This window comes from Oncorhynchus nerka, linkage group LG4 (assembly GCF_034236695.1).
Source record: "Oncorhynchus nerka isolate Pitt River linkage group LG4, Oner_Uvic_2.0, whole genome shotgun sequence".
Taxonomy (NCBI): domain Eukaryota; kingdom Metazoa; phylum Chordata; class Actinopteri; order Salmoniformes; family Salmonidae; genus Oncorhynchus; species Oncorhynchus nerka.
This window is the reverse complement of record NC_088399.1, coordinates 47226621-47239935: the sequence shown is the minus strand read 5'-3', so window position 1 is coordinate 47239935 and position 13315 is coordinate 47226621. Positions and strand designations below refer to the sequence as shown.

The following is a 13315-nucleotide window of genomic DNA, read 5'->3' as shown; positions in this document are numbered from 1 at the left end:
TCATAGTTGAAGTGTACCTATGATGAAAATTACAGGCTTCTCTCATCTTTTTAAGTGGGAGAACTTGCACAATTGGTGGCTGACTAAATACTATTTTGCCAGAGTCGGCATGGATTCGAATACGGCCCAAAACCATTTGACTCATGCTCCTCCTATCTCCCCTGTCTTTCCATCATTTTACTATCTCTTCAATAAAGTAACGAAATTACAAAAGGACTGCTCCACTCCAAAAAAATCCATGTGATCCCTGCAAGAATTGAACCCACGGCCTTGGTATTGCCAGCGCCACGCTCTCACCAACTGAGCCACATAGGACGCACACATGACTCCGTGTGCATATCAGTACATGTCCAGTCCAAACTAGTAATTGCTTGTCCAAAGATGCGTACATAATCCAACTATATTCCATGACAAATCACGTCCGCATAATTCTGGATAAGAGAGCTGTGAACTTGCACTACAGAGATACTGTATATAGTGCTTTAATTATATTTCTATGCACAGCACCCTGTGGGCCCTGGTCAGAAGTAGTGCACTACATAGGAAATAGGGTGGCACTTGGGTCACACACAATATCTAAAGAGAACTAGACTACGGGAAGAAAATCAACAGTCAGTCCATTAAATCCAGTTCTACCAAGAGACATGCTTTTCATCCTAGAGCCGACTAACAATTAAACTGACAAGGCTAATGTGATCGTAATTAATAAAGATTTTATATAATTGCAATATTTTATTGAAGTTAGTGAGAGGGCTCTAGACAGCTTTTATTAACTACAGGTTACATCCCAGAGATGTATCCATCCATTCATCGTTGACTCTGCTGCAAATGATCAAAATATATATTTTCTATATATTTTACACAGTTGGACGCCATTTATGATATGAGGCCAGTGGTTCGAATCGCAACAAATAACAAGTAATCAACCCCAATCAGTTTCAGTCTAACATAAGAATCTTCCATTGGTTCGTTATCACCACCTAGCACCAGTAGTGTAACATTGTCCCATACTGTATGTGATGTAGCTAACTGTTGGATTGCATGACAACTATGATGATAACAATCTATTACAGAGCTTCCCAAACTATTTTGGCTCACAACCCCATTTTGATATTTGAAAAATCTCATGACCCCAACCATGTGGAAAAAAAAGTATATAATTAACAGCCAATGTTAACTTTTTTATTTCGGGCTATAACAGTCAATGAAAAAACATTCTAACAGTATTTATGATGGTCTTCTCAACTCCCCATCACATACTTTTAATGTGTATTTTATCTCACCACCACTAATGAGATGGGTGTGCTAGATGCATGTCGTGTCAGAAAATCAGGGGACGTGGTCAAAAGTGTGAACCTCATCTCATCACCTCATCTCATATCCAACCTGGATCGATATTTGGTTTTAATGCAGATGAGAGCACTGATGGTACTTTCAAGACAAACGGGAAATCTGAAAAAGAGGTAAAATCATGACGTCAGTGATCTTCAGGTCAGGAAGTCGTTCAAGATGAATGTCCATTCAAAACATTTTTTTTCCAGTCAGAGCTATATTTCCCAGTTGTCTTGAATTCACTGATGTTTGAAGTCGGAGATTTCCGAGTTCCCAGTTATTTTGAAAGCGGCATTAATGCTCAGAGGGAGCAGGGTATTTATTGCCTTTGAGTCAGCAACCAAATTTCCCCCGTAGAGACCCGTGAATGCATTAGGTCACATGACAGCTTGATCAGCTGTCCGTTTTCACTTACCCGCATGTCACCTGAGCCAGGATCACAGTCAAGTTATTTATTGTTTTACATCCATTGTGAATGACAACAGGTCCTCTCTCAATGCGAAAAATATTTCCAACACTCCCCCTCGATAACCACCAAGGTGTGAAATAAAACATTGTCATGCTCTGATCAATATCTCCACATAGTTTTGTGAATAGGCGAGCGCGCAGTGGATGTGATTTATAATCAAAGTTACCTGCTGCAGTATATCTCAGAGTTCTGTGCTCAGCTCTTTCATACAATGCGTCAATATGGCAGAGGGAGACACATTCACGACTAGAGTGCAGAGGCCTAAACGCCCTTCCGCCATAGATGGAACCCCATCTGTGCAAACGCCCACCATTCGATCCCATGGAATTTTTCGGCAATATAGCCTGGGCGTCTCGGCCCTCACAGCTAACGTCCAATTGGGGACTTTTTGAGTTGTTCAGTCAGAGTTCCGTCTCGATTGCTAGCAATAGCATACATTCTTTGCTTAATAGTGTTATCTGACAAAGGTATTGATCTAAGTTTCTGTGCCTCTACTTCCCCACACATTGTTTCACCACATCAATTGCAGCTGGCAGTGGCGGACTGGCCGTCGGGACCCCCGGGACATTTCCCGGTGGCCTGAGGGTCGCTTTGGCCTGCCGTGAATAGTCAACTTGACCAGCGATAATATAGCAAGCAGGAATGAGTTGAAGGAGAATCCACGCATCAGGCGCGACTCTCACTCTCTCGCTGCAGTGTCCCCTCACAAGGGTGCGCACGGCGCACATAGCAACAGTCTACCTGCTTGTCTACCGATAACATTTTAGACAAGTCGCACGGCGAAATGGACGGTCAGAAAAGGAAAGGTGGAGCAGAGAGGGAGAGAATAAAAAAGAGAAAGGTCCTTGCCACAGACGCAGCTAAATGTTGCAAAGAGCTGTATTAATGTAGCCTACTGATACACTAATGATAGTGAATATGATAATAGAGTATGTTCTTTGCAAAGGTGGAGAAGGAAGCAGCAGCAGCACTAGAGCTTCAGGTAAAACTTAAGAGCACAAACCTAAACATGTAGGCTATGATTTTAGATGATCAGTAGGACTTCAATTGGGGGGGGGGAAATACAATGACTGCACAAGTAACACAAGTTTAAGTTATTCTCATATGAGAGAGAGAGAGAGAGAGAGAGAGCGAGAGAGAGAGAGAGAGAGAGAGAGAGACAGAGAGAGACAGAGAGAGACAGAGAGAGAGATTCAGAGCCCAGTACAGGGGAAAATAGATTCGCAATTCGACACATACAACAACACAGAGTCATGGAATAAACTAAACATACAGTCAATAATACAGTAGAACAAAAGAAAACAAAAAGTCTATATACAGTGAGTGCAATATAGCAATTAAACACTGGAATGGTAGATCGGCAGAAGATGAATAGAGATATTGGGGTGCAAAGGAGCAAAATAAATAAATACCAGTATGGGGATGAGGTAGGTAGGTAGATAGATGGGCTGTTTACAGATGGGCTATGTACAGATGCAGTGATCTGTAAGCTGCTCTGACAGCTGGTGCTTAAAGCTAGTGAGGGAGATGTGAGTCTCCAGCTTCAGAGACTTTTGCTATTCGTTCCAGTCATGGGCAGCAGAGAACTGGAAGGAAAGACGACCAAAGGAGGAATTAGCTTTGTGGGTGACCAGTGAGATATACCTGCTGGAGCGCGTGCTACGAATGGCTGCTGCTATGGTGACCAGTGAGCTGAGATAAGGCGGGGCTTTACCTAGCAGAGACAAACCCCTCAATGTGTCATTCCCAATGTATTCCACTCCAAAGATGGCACAAACAGAAAATGTCTGATATACAATGAAGTAACTCACTTCTGCTCAGTATGTCTTGCGTTTGCAAAACCTTCAGCCAGTGATAGTGCATTTGTCAAAGGAGGCATGCAGGCCCATCAGAGAGTACAGGAACATGAGAGAAGCAAGACCCATAGAGAAAGTGCAGAAGCCTTTTTCCACAGAGCCAGCAAGCAGACTTCCGTCAATCATGGCAAGTTTCTTGAGCTTATATTGTTGTTAAGCAAAATCAGAATCATTAGATTGTTGATTCAGCAGACAATTGCTGTTGAAGTGAGAAAGGCAGGGATGTTTTCAATAAAAATGGACACAACACAGGATTTAACATCCAAAGACCAGTGTGCAGTAGTTCTGCGATATGTCACTGATGTTGTCCACGAGAGACTGATTGCGGTCATTGACTGAGAGTCATCGACTGGACAGTACTTAGTGGACCTTGTGAAACAGCCCCTTGAGAAGATGGACATAGATATCAAACAGTGTGTTGGTAATGCAACAGACAGAGCAGATAATATGCAGGGACAATACAGGGGCTTCTCTGCATTGCTCACAGTAGTCTCCTAACCAAGTACACATATGGTTTCACTCACATGTCCTCAACCTTGTGCTAACTGACACCACTGGGGTTGTTGTGGCAAGTGAATCCCTTTTCTCACTACTGAATGACATTGCAGTGTTCGTTCGAGATTCCTACAAGCGCATGAAGCTATGGGAGGAAACCAGTGAGGACAGGAGACACAGACGGCTTGATGTAATTGGTGAAACACGCTGGTGAGCCAAAGACGAGGCCTTGAGGAAAGTATTTGGAAGCTTTGCAAAGTCTGACCGTGCACTTTACACAGATGTGGTCATCACTATGGAAAGAAGTGAAAAGGATGTGACCATAAAACCTGCCTTCCGAAGCAAGGCCCAAGGGTACAATGATGCTCTCCTATAGTATGAAACCATACTTACAGCTGAGGTTTTTCTCAGGATATTTGAGCAGATATCCCCTCTCTCTAAATACTTGCAAACAAGTGGCATGGACATCGTAACAGCACAGCACTTGGTGACCGGAACAGAGGATAACCTGAGAAAGTGTGCCCGAGACTTTGAGGGTGTGAAGAAGGCAGCAGACAACTTTGTTGAGTGGGACAATGGCATTCTGGAGGAGTAGCAGGACTGTGATGCCAAAGCTCAGACTGCTCTCCCAGAGAAGAGAACAAAAAAGAGAAGAGAAAATCAGGTGAGTTGGCAGAAGACGAGCCCATTGCTAATGCAGACATGGATTACAAAATCAAGATCCACATGTGGTACTGGACACTGTTGTTGAAAGTATTCACCTCATTTTATGCAGCAAATGCAGTGCTGTGAGACAGCCATGAAGGAGCTCAGCAAATGGAATTTGATGAACATGCCACTGTTGAGGCATTGCAGGCTGAACTGATCAGCCTTGCACAACAGTGGGAAAGACTGAAACAGTCAGCATTGGAGGAGTACAACACCAGGGCCGCCGCCACCAGTGATGAATCAGGGGAAGGCTTTGAGGATCCTGATGAAAGTGGGGAGTTGGTGAGCAGAAGTTGTTCCACATGTAAAAACTGCCCGATATGCTGCTATCTTGTCCTGTCTCAGTACAATCTGCTCACGGATGAGTATCACATCATTGGTTTGGGCTACAAGTTCCTCCTCACTCTATCCATCACTCAGGTGACTAGTGAGAGGACCGCAGTTATGTAGCCAACCCTGAAATTCGTGAAGAACCACCTAAGAACCTCCCTCACTCAAGAGAACCTTGAAGCATTCCTTTTGATGGCAACAGAGAAGGATATTCTTATGGGACTTGACAAAGATGACATCATTGACAAGATGGCAGAGAGCAGTGAGTTACTTCGCCGCCTACTGGTTTACTAGTGGTAATTACTTACTGGTTACTCTGAAGTAGTGATGCTATGACTCTTCCTTAACAGCCTGACAAGGGTGAAGGAAAGTTTGCTGTTGAGTTAAAGCTTTTGTACAGAGGCATGTTTTTGGGACTTTCATATTATACTTGCAGTTATGTAGCCAATGTTACATTTCATTGACTCTGTGTATAGTTGTGTTTATTTTTGTGCTATTTGCTTTATGGACACCAGTGAGTGAACATTGTAATCTACATTTTTTTTGTAGAGGAGTGCTTTTTCAACTTTTGTATTATACTTACTTACATTGTTGTAGCTTATGTTCAAGTTCAGTGAATGAGTGTGTGTGAAGTTTTTTGATACTTTTGATATGCTTGATGCTTGAATATAAAGATAATCATTTGAACATTTGAGCTAACTCTGTATATCACCTTCTCTTTTTTTTAAATGTAGGCTAATAGTTTTGTGTGTCTAGCCTTGTACATTTGTATGTGCTATGATTGGTGTATTCCTAGTGAGTTTTTGAGGGTGCACCCATAGCCATAGCTTACCTTGAAAACTCAGTGTTCAGATGGGACTGACCAACAAGTAGCCTAAGTGTTTGTATTTTGTAATGTGCATAACTTTCTTCCCAGATGAACATAGTAGCCAAATGTATAACTAGTTCAGTACCCGTTACATCAACAAATAGGGTTAGCCTACAAAATTAGCGGTCTGGTGGTTTGCGTGAACAGGATGGCCTGGGATGGAGTCAAATTCCCAGCCTGAATTATTATTTTAGTCCGCCCCTGGCGGCCGGTAATGTAATGACTTTGAAGTCTCTGCAATAGTGTGTGGTTTCATAGCATATCGGGCCTAGCCATGTGTGGCCTTTTCCCATGATCTAAGGGCGCTCTCTGATTGAATTTCTCTTTAAGATTGTCACGAATCTCGCCGAAGACGGTGCCTCTTCCTGTTCGGGCGGCCCTCGGCGGGTCGTCGTCGCCGGCCTATTAGCTGCCATCGATTCCCTTTCCGTTTGTTTCTGTATATTGGGTTTAATTGGGTACACCTGTTTTGAGTTAGGTTTTCGATGTATGAGTGTTATCAGTATTTTTCCAGACAGGTTTTAGTCCGGTGTATTTTTGGGACGGGTTGTTTAATGCGCCCTGGTGTTTTGCATGTCGTGGAATCACAGTCTAAGGAATAAAATATCCACGTACTGAATTACCTGCTCTCTGCGCTTGACTCCTCCACTCGCCATCATTAGAAGTTGTAACAAAGATTTGAATAATTCTCATTTAAATACATTTTTAAGGCTAACCACATTAGAATGATGTTTAGATACAAAGACGATATTATAATATATATATTTTTTTGTATGTATATTTTTTCTTCACGATTTTGGAAATTCTCCCGGGACCCCATTTTCACAATAGGTGGCCCAACATGGGGTCATGACCCCTGGTTTGGGAATCACTGATTTATTAACACTAACACAAAGTAGTTAGCTACAGCACATACAGTATAGGACAAGGCTACAGTACCTGTTGGGTCATCATATGACACAAACACACCATTGATTTGGATAGATGGTACACTTGCCACAAAGCCTGTTTTAGCATGGGTGGCCCCGTAGAAGGTTTTCACCACCACCATTTTAAGGCAGACCTAGTCCCTTAATAGTGCTAACACTCTTTCCAGCTCTATGAAACAGACATAACACTAATGAAGAGGAAATGGAAGTGAATGAATACTGTACCTTATTTTACCTGTAAGGAACACACACCTGACAAAAGGCTATTTTCACATCTAGGACTGGTTCACCGCAGTAATAGAAGAAATGCCTGCTCATAAATACCTGCAATACACAAACAGAGGAGAGAGGAGAGGTTAGAGATTTGAGGTTCATTCATTTATTAATCCTTGTTTTACCAGTTAGGTTGCCTGAGAACACATTCTCTACAGCAACAACCTGTGGAAGGTAGAGGAGAGTGGGGGTCTTTCTAGACTCTGGCAGTGTAGCCTGGTCTCAGATCTGTGTGTACGGTAGCCAACTTGTATGAGAGTTTGGGATGACAATGACTATAGTAGTTGTCAAGACACTGGGCGAAAAGGGATATCTTTACATGACACGTTTTTTTATATTCTAGAGAATAGAGACCATTTTCAATCCATCATTTGAGTTTTGTGGATATGCACCATATCCTATACCTGAATCCAGATGTGTCTTTTAGACACACAGTACCAGTAAAAAGTTTGGACACACCTACTCATTCAAGGGATTTTCTTTATTTTCACTATTTTCTACATTGTAGAATAATAGTGAAGACATCAAAACTATGAAATAACACATATGGAATCATGTAGTATGTTGCATTTATATTTATGTTCAGTATAGATAAAAAGACAAATTATGTTACAACTTCCTCTGGTCTCCTCTTACTAATAGTGAGTGTGCAACTTCCAAACAATGTCCCCCACTCTTCCTTAACAGCGAATCAAGGAAATTCTGATGAGCACGACAACATTTTAGGATATTTTTCAACAAAACTAAAGAACAGTAATTTTACGAGTAAAACAGGAAATCCAGGTTTCAATAGGCAACTAGATATTAATGTGTCATGGAAGGAGTGTGGACATATGGCCTGGCGAAGCGGTTTTTAGGGGCTGATAATTATGAGTTTTTCACTCTGCTGGTCTCGGCAAGAAATTACGAGTCCTCATTGTCCGAGACCGAGTAAAAAAAAATTCAGACACTGAGACAAAACCTAGGGACTCAATATGTGGTGTTGAGACTGGATTCAGGACTGAGACCGGTCTCAAGTCCTGCAACACTGCAAAGAAGCACAAAAAAAATGAAAGTAAATTGCAGCAGCAGACATATAAAAACAATGAATACAACAGGCTGAAACCCTGGCAATTTGACTCATGTGTACACAATGGCTGCCTGGTATTATGATGCAATGATTTCCATGGTAATGTAGAATGTTCATTCAAATTGTTAACTGATGTGGCTCATGCTACGGAATGTATTTTTAGTAAGGTCAGTTGAGTTGAATCAACAAATCACAGCACATATTGATAAGTACACTTGCTTTTACTTCCTGCTTTGCTCTTATGGATACACTCGCAATGGCCGCCAGTCCACCCATTATGTCATTGTGTAGTTAGCCGTTTTCTTTGGTAACTGTGGTATAAGTGGGATAAACGCCTCCATTCTGTACATTAGCTTGGAAAAATGAACTCCCTGAAGGGACTCAGCACTGCCTCGTCTATTATTTCCAAGGTAATTTACAGAACGTCTATATCCCTTACATAGTATAGTGGCTGAGCATTGGGCAGCATATTACTAAAGTAGTGATCCTTTATTTGGCCCGAATATCTCTGGCCATCCTATTCTCCCCAGTAGGATCCTACGCTATATATACAGGTTATATCTCTGAGGTTAGAGTACCTCATGATAAGCTGTAGACCACACTACCTACCAAGAGTTTTCCTCTATATTTTTCGTAACTCTCTATTTACCACCACAAACCGATGCTGGCACTAAGACCACACTCAACGAGCTGTATAAGGCCATAAGCAAACAAGAAAATGCTCATCCAGAAGTGGCGTTCCTAGTGGACCTGGACTTTAATGCAGACAAACTTAAATCCGTTTTACCTCATTTCTACCAGCATATCACATGTGCAACCAGAGGAAAAAAACTTTAGACAAGCTTAACTCCATGCACAAAGACATATAATTCTATCCTCCTGATTTCTGCTTACAAACAAAAACTAAAGCAGGAAGTACCAGGGACTCTCTCAATAGGGAAGTGGTCAGATGACACAGATGCTACGCTACAGGACTGTTTTGCTAGCACAGACTGGGAAATGTTCCGGGATTCATCCAATGGCATTTAGGAGTATACCACCTCAGTCACCGTCCACACAGTGACCGTAAGCACATATCCCAATCAGAAGCCTTGGATAGCAGGCAACATCCGCACCGAGCTAAAGGCTAGAGCTGTCGCTTTGAAGGACTGGGACACTAATCTGGACGCTTATAAGAAATCCTGCTGTGCCCTCAGATGAACCATCAAACAGGCATAGCGTCAAACAGGACTAAGATTGAATCCTACTACACCAGCTATGACGCTCATCGGATGTGGCAGGACTTGCAAACTATTACGGACTACAAAGGGAAATCCAGCCGCGAGCTGCCCAGTGACACAAGCCTACCAGACGGGCTAAATGCCTTTTATGCTTGCGTCGAAGCAAGCAAAACTGAAACATGCATGAGAGCACCAGCTGTTCCGGACAACTCTGATCACGCTCTCCGTATCCGATCTCGATGTAGCCGATGTGAGCAAGACCTTTAAACAGGTCAACATTCACAAGGCCGCAGGGCCAGACGGATTACCAGGACGTGTACTCCGAGCATGCACGGACCTGGCAAGTGTCTTCACTGACATTTTCAATCTCTCCCTGACCGAGTCTGTAATACCTACATGTTTTAAGCAGACTACCATAGTCCCTGTGTCCAAGAACGCGAAGGAAACCTGCCTAAAATAAGTGCTTTCAAAGGCTGGTCATGGCTCACATCAACACCATCATCCCAGAAACCTTAGACCCACTCCAATTCGCATACCACCCCAACAGATCTACAGATGACACCGTCTCAATAGCACTACACACTGCCCTTTCCCACCCGGACAAAAGGAACACCTATGTGAGAATGCTGTTCATTGACTACAGCTCAGCGTTCAACACCACAGTGCCCACAAAGATCATCACTAAGCTAAGGACCCTGGGACTAAACACCTCCCTCTGCAATTGGACCATCCTGAAGGGACGCCCCCTGGTGGTAATGGCATCCTGACGGGCCGCCCCTAAGTGGTAAGAGTAGGCAACAACACATCTGCCACGCTGATCCTCAATACAGGGGCCCCTCAGTGGTGAGTGCTTAGTCCCCATCCTGTACTCCCTGTTCACCTACGACAGCGTGGCCAAGCACGAATCCAACACCATCATTAAGTTTGCTGACGACACATCGGTGGTAGGCCTGATCACCGACAACGATGAGACAGCCTATTGGGAGGAGATCAGAGACCTGGCAGTGTGGTGCCAGGACAACAACCTCTTCCTCAACGTGAGCAAGACAAAGGAGCTGATCATGGACTACAGGAAAAGGAGGACTGAACACACCCACATTCACATCAATGGGGCTGTAGTGGAGCAGTGTCCACATCACCAACAGACTATCATGGTACAAACACACTAAGACAGTCGTGAAGAGGGCACGACAATGCCTATTCCTCCTCAGGAGACTGAAAAGATCCTTTAAAAAATTATACAGCTGCACCATCAAGAGTATCCTGATCAGTTGCATCACCACCTGGTGTGGCAACTGCTTGGCATCCGACAGTAAGGTGCTACAGAGGGTAGTGCGTACGGCCCAGTACATCATTGCGGCCAAGCTACCTGCCATCCAGGACTTCATTACTAAGCGGTGTCAGAGAAAGGACCAGTCACCCAAGTCATAGGCTGTTCTCTCTGCTACCACACGGCAAACGGTACCGGAGCGCCAATTCTAGCTCCTTAACAGCTTCTACCCCCCAAGCCATAAGACTGCTGAACAATTATGACTCACCACCTGATTCAGTCTTATGTAGCAACATTTGCCATTGTTTTTTTTGTTTTTTTACATACAGCAATGTTGTTATCTAGTTGCGTCGTGATTGGCTCAGTGTTCTGTCACTCAAGTACAAAATCTATGGTTTGTACTGCCATAGATTTACATTAGAAGTCCCCATCCAAGAAGACTCAAGGTCATTGGCCACAGAAAAAATGACATCAAATCATGTTAAATCATATTTACAAATATTAACAGGACTAATTGGCCAATAATCTTTGTATGGAAAATAACAAACAGGAAGTTGTAAAAGACTTGAATAAATCAAATATATTCTCAGTATATACTATTCTGGCAACAACTCTATTTTCTATAACAAAACTCTGGTTTAACTCTACTCTAGCCAACCCATTGCCCAGGCAAAAGCCAACTGAGCACCTAAGTACTCGTTCCAGGAACTCCCTTCAGCTAGGAATGATAGCCCCAAAACATATTTCTACCATAAATGTGTAATTTCCCATGGACATACAACATCATAAACAACAGTTTTATATACACACACACTTCAATAACTTGTGAAATAACTTCTTCTTTAAGTCACACAATGCACATTCATGAAGTAATTCACCCCCGGGATAATTCATCACTTTGGATATTCTCGTAGTCTAATTTGCCTCTTGCGTAACATTTAAGTCATTTAGCAGACGCTCTTATCCAGAGCGACTTACAAATTGGTGCGTTCACCTTAAGACATCCAGTGGAACAGCCACTTTACAATAGTGCATCTAAATCTTTTAAGGGGGGGTGAGAAGGATTACTTTATCCTATCCTAGGTATTCCTGAAAGAGGTGGGGTTTCAGGTGTCTCCGGAAGGTGGTGATTGACTCCGCTGTCCTGGCGTCGTGAGGGAGTTTGTTCCACCATTGGGGGGCCAGAGCAGCGAACAGTTTTGACTGGGCTGCGCGGGAACTGTACTTCCTCAGTGGTAGGGAGGCGAGCAGGCCAGAGGTGGATGAACGCAGTGCCCTTGTTTGGGTGTAGGGCCTGATCAGAGCCTGGAGGTACTGAGGTGCCGTTCCCCTCACAGCTCCGTAGGCAAGCACCATGGTCTTGTAGCGGATGCGAGCTTCAACTGGAAGCCAGTGGAGCGGAGGAGCGGGGTGACGTGAGAGAACTTGGGAAGGTTGAACACCAGACGGGCTGCGGCGTTCTGGATGAGTTGTAGGGGTTTAATGGCACAGGCAGGGAGCCCAGCCAACAGCGAGTTGCAGTAATCCAGACGGGAGATGACAAGTGCCTGGATTAGGACCTGCGCTGCTTCCTGTGTGAGGCAGGGTCGTACTCTGCGGATGTTGTAGAGCATGAACCTACAAGAACGGGCCACCGCCTTGATGTTAGTTGAGAACGACAGGGTGTTGTCCAGGATCACGCCAAGGTTCTTAGCGCTCTGGGAGGAGGACACAATGGAGTTGTCAACCGTGATGGCGAGATCATGGAACGGGCAGTCCTTCCCGGGAGGAAGAGCAGCTCCGTCTTGCCGAGGTTCAGCTTGAGGTGGTGATCCGTCATCCACACTGATATGTCTGCCAGACATGCAGAGATGCGATTCGCCACCTGGTCATCAGAAGGGGGAAAGGAGAAGATTAATTGTGTGTCGTCTGCATAGCAATGATAGGAGAGACCATGTGAGGTTATGACAGAGCCAAGTGACTTGGTGTATAGCGAGAATAGGAGAGGGCCTAGAACAGAGCCCTGGGGGACGCCAGTGGTGAGAGCGCGTGGTGAGGAGACAGATTCTCGCCACGCCACCTGGTAGGAGCGACCTGTCAGGTAGGACGCAATCCAAGCGTGGGCCGCGCCGGAGATGCCCAACTCGGAGAGGGTGGAGAGGAGGATCTGATGGTTCACAGTATCGAATGCGTAATGCACACCAGCTCTTAAACAAGGAGACAGAGCGGGTCTTCAGACAAACACACAAGGTAGGTTAACTGATATGATTATACTCTACAAATACTTTGATCATTGTTCTAATAATATATTTCATATTGCTAGAGCATGTACATTTAAAATGGGCAGCTTTATACACAATAGAAAGATGGTTAACAAGTTACATTGTTTTTAGTAACTGGCTTGCACAACAAACAGTCAACTTTGTTGCCTTATGTCAAAGTATTGTTGGCAAACGGAATGCGCTACTCAATGCAACATATTCTATTTTGTTTCAGGATTCTTGGCTATACATTGAA

The 13315-nt window shown here is 43.8% G+C and overlaps 1 protein-coding gene across 3 annotated transcripts in view; it reads right to left on the bottom strand.

Moving 5' to 3' along the window:
- LOC115128757 (mitogen-activated protein kinase 10) overlaps positions 1-7298 on the bottom strand; it is a 94624-nt gene extending 87326 nt beyond the window's left edge. For all 3 annotated transcript variants that reach the window (XM_065017601.1, XM_065017603.1, XM_065017602.1), the window contains exon 1: positions 7213-7298. The gene's annotated coding sequence lies outside the window, so the exon portion shown is untranslated. The remainder of the gene's footprint in view (positions 1-7212) is intronic.
- Between the last annotated feature and the right edge of the window lie 6017 nt (positions 7299-13315).